Raw genomic sequence first — 5,000 nt, 5'->3', positions numbered from 1 at the left:
ATTACCATCACAGAAAGCTAAAGCAATACTGCAAAACCCTCCCGTAGTCGGCAGGGTTCGAACCTGCGCGGGGAGACCCCAATGGATTTCAAGTCCAACGCCTTAACCTCTCGGCCACGACTACGTCTAGCGGCAGGCTGCCTGCCCAGTTGTCTGGTCTCACCCTGCACAGGCCAGGCATCAAAAACAAAATAGAGAAGAAAGATGAGGTGGTAAAAAAATGGCAACCTTCCCGTACACTCTACGCCAGAGTATTGCCGTGACCCGGATTCGAACCGGGGTTGCTGCGGCCACAACGCAGAGTACTAACCACTATACGATCACGGCGTGCCACTGGCTCACCCGAGTTAACCCCTGGAGCCCGAATAGAAGAAGCACCAGCGGTGTGTTGGTCCATCGAAGAGGGACTGGACATTTCGCAAATCAGTGGGAGGACCTTGAAAAATTCATGGACGCTTTTCCTCACGGCCTTCAGCAAACAGCGTAGTCGGCAGGATTCGAACCTGCGCGGGGAGACCCCAATGGATTTCTAGTCCATCGCAATAACAATATATACAAAACTATACCATTCAAAAGCTTGATGTAAATAATATAAATGTAACAAATACATGTAACTGTAACAAATGTAACAAAAAATGGTGTTCTTTTAATTTACCCCCTAAAAAACCTGAAAAATGTCCTCTGCTATTTTCAACATTAATAATAATGATAACAATAAATGTTTTTTTTTTGTTGTTGTTGTTTTTTAGAAATTCAGATTGTTAAAAGGATTTCTTGAGGATTGTGTGACTGGAGTAATAATGCAAAAATAAAATTAGTTTGAAAGTCAGCTTTGATTGTTCCTAATAAACTGTTTAACTGCTCCCCCATATTAAATTATGTTGTGGGATAATTAAATATATTCTAAATAAACTACAAACTTAAAATGATATACATTTATTTTGTTCTCACGTTCTTTCTTGTAACACCTCCCTCTCAGTGACAACAGCTGACTGAGCGGCTCTTTATGCAGCTCATTATGCAGGGCTTTGTCTTCTCAGGTGTAAATCATAATGACATTCATGATAGTTGACGCCTACTCTCATATGACCTTTACCAACAAAAAGTGTCTTAGAAAATGTAAATCAATGTATTGTTTTCTGTAAGTGAGTAAACAAGATGATTTTCACATGAATTGCAAAGAAAAATTCTAGGCTACAAGCTCCAGTTCTCAAAAATTCCAGGCACCATTGTTCTTTATGTTTGCCTTGTTCAAGTGTTTTAACACTGTTCGTTTTTCACTAACCACAAGGGAGATCCCTTGATCCCCGAGAGCAGGAAGGAACACCGTTCCAGTACAGAGTCAGCAGAAGAGATGGACCGTAGTGATAGCAAGGTGAGGCCAAAGAAAGACCTTCGCCCGAACAGGGACTTGAACCCTGGACCCTCACCAGCGGTGTGTTGGTCCATCGAAGAGGGACTGGACATTTCGCAAATCAGTGGGAGGACCTTGAAAAATTCATGGACGCTTTTCCTCACGGCCTTCAGCAAACAGCGTAGTCGGCAGGATTCGAACCTGCGCGGGGAGACCCCAATGGATTTCTAGTCCATCGCCTTAACCACTCGGCCACGACTACAAGAACAGACCAACTCCTGCTCAGTTTGTGTGCAACACTGCTGCCTGACCTTCTTGCAAACATCCCAGCTCAGTCAGCAAGCTGACTGTAACCCAGTAAAGGGTTTCCTTTTTTTGGATACAGACATAATAACAACAAAACTTTGTGCACTTCTAAAGATAACAAACAAGATGTGCTGTCTGCAGCCTTTGTCTGCGCTGATCTTCATTTACAAATACGTCATTAAAATGAACTGTAACTCTGTGAATACTCAACGAAGAGACATGAGAGAGATATCTATAGAAAGCTTGACATGTCTACTTTTAAACTAAACGAGTGCTGCCTAAAACAAATGTTCTGTGATAAAGTAATCCATATGAAAACAAGGCGATGTCCTTTTTTCACGTCTCCCTTCATTATATCTAATGTGACCACGCCCCACGCTGAACGCTCTATTCAGATTCAAACTGAAGCGCAGCTTGAATACGCCCACACAGAAGAAAAAGCAGCCAGACTGTTGTTCAAGTGCTTTTATTTTACTGTTTGCTTCGCGATGAGAGGAATAACACATAATTCACCCCAAAAAGATGTGGCGTGGTTGAGGATTTGAGAAATGGATTTCCTCAGAAAAAAAAGAATGAAGCACTTTATTCAGCAGAGATCATAAACATGAGTAAGTCTCTTTATATTTATTTATATACTTGTACTAGCTTTCACATAACGTCTAAACATTTTACTAGTTAGACTCTTTCCAAACTATAATTCTTGACTAAATGTATAATTAAGTTAAATATTATGAAGTTCCAATAACAATATATACAAAACTATACCATTCAAAAGCTTGATGTAAATAATATAAATGTAACAAATACATGTAACTGTAACAAATGTAACAAAAAATGGTGTTCTTTTAATTTACCCCCTAAAAAACCTGAAAAATGTCCTCTGCTATTTTCAACATTAATAATAATGATAACAATAAATGTTTTTTTTGTTGTTGTTGTTTTTTAGAAATTCAGATTGTTAAAATGATTTCTTGAGGATTGTGTGACTGGAGTAATAATGCAAAAATAAAATTAGTTTGAAAGTCAGCTTTGATTGTTCCTAATAAACTGTTTAACTGCTCCCCCATATTAAATTATGTTGTGGGATAAGTAAATATATTCTAAATAAACTACAAACTTAAAATGATATACATTTATTTTGTTCTCACGTTCTTTCTTGTAACACCTCCCGCTCAGTGACAACAGCTGACTGAGCGGCTCTTTATGCAGCTCATTATGCAGGGCTTTGTCTTCTCAGGTGTAAATCATAATGACATTCATGATAGTTGATGCCTACTCTCATATGACCTTTACCAACAAAAAGTGTCTTAGAAAATGTAAATCAATGTATTGTTTTCTGTGAGTAAACAAGATGATTTTCACATGAATTGCAAAGAAAAATTCTAGGCTACAAGCTCCAGTTCTCAAAAATTCCAGGCACCATTGTTCTTTATGTTTGCCTTGTTCAAGTGTTTTAACACTGTTCGTTTTTCACTAACCACAAGGGAGATCCCTTGATCCCCGAGAGCAGGAAGGAACACCATTCCAGTACAGAGTCAGCAGAAGAGATGGACCGTAGTGATAGCAAGGTGAGGCCAAAGAAAGACCTTCGCCCGAACAGGGACTTGAACCCTGGACCCTCAGATTAAAAGTATGATGCTCTACCGACTGAGCTATCCGGGCTCTTGTGGAGCAAAGAAGAGACGCAGGTGTCACGGGATGAAAGCTAGAAGCAGTTAGGACAAAGGACCATAGAAGGCACAATTACCATCACAGAAAGCTAAAGCAATACTGCAAAACCCTCCCGTAGTCAGCAGGGTTCGAACCTGCGCGGGGAGGCCCCAATGGATTTCAAGTCCAACGCCTTAACCTCTCGGCCACGACTACGTCTTGCGGCAGGCTGCCTGCCCAGTTGTCTGGTGTCACCCTGCACAGGCCAGGCATCAAAAACAAAATAGAGAAGAAAGATGAGGTGGTAAAAAAATGGCAACCTTCCCGTACACTCTACGCCAGAGTATTGCCGTGACCCGGATTCGAACCGGGGTTGCTGCGGCCACAACGCAGAGTACTAACCACTATACGATCACGGCGTGCCACTGGCTCACCCGAGTTAACCCCTGGAGCCCGAATAGAAGAAGCACCAGCGGTGTGTTGGTCCATCGAAGAGGGACTGGACATTTCGCAAATCAGTGGGAGGACCTTGAAAAATTCATGGACGCTTTTCCTCACGGCCTTCAGCAAACAGCGTAGTCGGCAGGATTCGAACCTGCGCGGGGAGACCCCAATGGATTTCTAGTCCATCGCCTTAACCACTCGGCCACGACTACAAGATCAGACCAACTCCTGCTCAGTTTGTGTGCAACACTGCTGCCTGACCTTCTTGCAAACATCCCAGCTCAGTCAGCAAGCTGACTGTAACCCAGTAAAGGGTTTCCTTTTTTTGGATACAGACATAATAACAACAAAACTTTGTGCACTTCTAAAGATAACAAACAAGATGTGCTGTCTGCAGCCTTTGTCTGCGCTGATCTTCATTTACAAACACGTCATTAAAATGAACTGTAACTCTGTGAATACTCAACGAAGAGACATGAGAGAGATATCTATAGAGAGCTTGACATGTCTACTTTTAAACTAAACGAGTGCTGCCTAAAACAAATGTTCTGTGATAAAGTAATCCATATGAAAACAAGGCGATGTCCTTTTTTCACGTCTCCCTTCATTATATCTAATGTGACCACGCCCCACGCTGAACGCTCTATTCAGATTCAAACTGAAGCGCAGCTTGAATACGCCCACACAGAAGAAAAAGCAGCCAGACTGTTGTTCAAGTGCTTTTATTTTACTGTTTGCTTCGCGATGAGAGGAATAACACATAATCCACCCCAAAAAGATGTGGCGTGGTTGAGGATTTGAGAAATGGATTTCCTCAGAAAAAAAAGAATGAAGCACTTTATTCAGCAGAGATCATAAACATGAGTAAGTCTCTTTATATTTATTTATATACTTGTACTAGCTTTCACATAACGTCTAAACATTTTACTAGTTAGACTCTTTCCAAACTATAATTCTTGACTAAATGTATAATTAAGTTAAATATTATGAAGTTCCAATAACAATATACAAAACTATACCATTCAAAAGCTTGATGTAAATAATATAAATGTAACAAATACATGTAACTGTAACAAATGTAACAAAAAATGGTGTTCTTTTAATTTACCCCCTAAAAAACCTGAAAAATGTCCTCTGCTATTTTCAACATTAATAATAATGATAACAATAAATGTTTTTTTTGTTGTTGTTGTTTTTTAGAAATTCAGATTGTTAAAAGGATTTCTTGAGGATTGTGTGACTGGAG

At 40.2% G+C, this 5,000-nt stretch overlaps 5 non-coding genes across 5 annotated transcripts; all 5 read right to left on the bottom strand.

The window, feature by feature from the left end:
• Positions 1-42: 42 nt before the first annotated feature.
• trnas-uga (transfer RNA serine (anticodon UGA)) lies at positions 43-124 on the bottom strand. Its single transcript has one exon. It is a non-coding gene; the product is annotated as a tRNA-Ser (tRNA).
• Positions 125-255: 131 nt separating this feature from the next.
• trnah-gug (transfer RNA histidin (anticodon GUG)) lies at positions 256-327 on the bottom strand. Its single transcript has one exon. It is a non-coding gene; the product is annotated as a tRNA-His (tRNA).
• A 1,207-nt stretch (positions 328-1,534) lies between these two features.
• Positions 1,535-1,616, bottom strand: trnas-aga (transfer RNA serine (anticodon AGA)). The gene has a single exon. It is a non-coding gene; the product is annotated as a tRNA-Ser (tRNA).
• A 2,041-nt stretch (positions 1,617-3,657) lies between these two features.
• On the bottom strand, positions 3,658-3,729 carry trnah-gug (transfer RNA histidin (anticodon GUG)). Its single transcript has one exon. It is a non-coding gene; the product is annotated as a tRNA-His (tRNA).
• Positions 3,730-3,884: 155 nt separating this feature from the next.
• trnas-aga (transfer RNA serine (anticodon AGA)) lies at positions 3,885-3,966 on the bottom strand. Its single transcript has one exon. It is a non-coding gene; the product is annotated as a tRNA-Ser (tRNA).
• Positions 3,967-5,000: the final 1,034 nt, after the last annotated feature.

Source organism: Carassius gibelio, chromosome A20, assembly GCF_023724105.1.
Source record: "Carassius gibelio isolate Cgi1373 ecotype wild population from Czech Republic chromosome A20, carGib1.2-hapl.c, whole genome shotgun sequence".
NCBI classification, from domain to species: domain Eukaryota; kingdom Metazoa; phylum Chordata; class Actinopteri; order Cypriniformes; family Cyprinidae; genus Carassius; species Carassius gibelio.
Note: the sequence above shows the minus strand (reverse complement) of the source record. Positions and strands in the feature narration are given on the sequence as shown.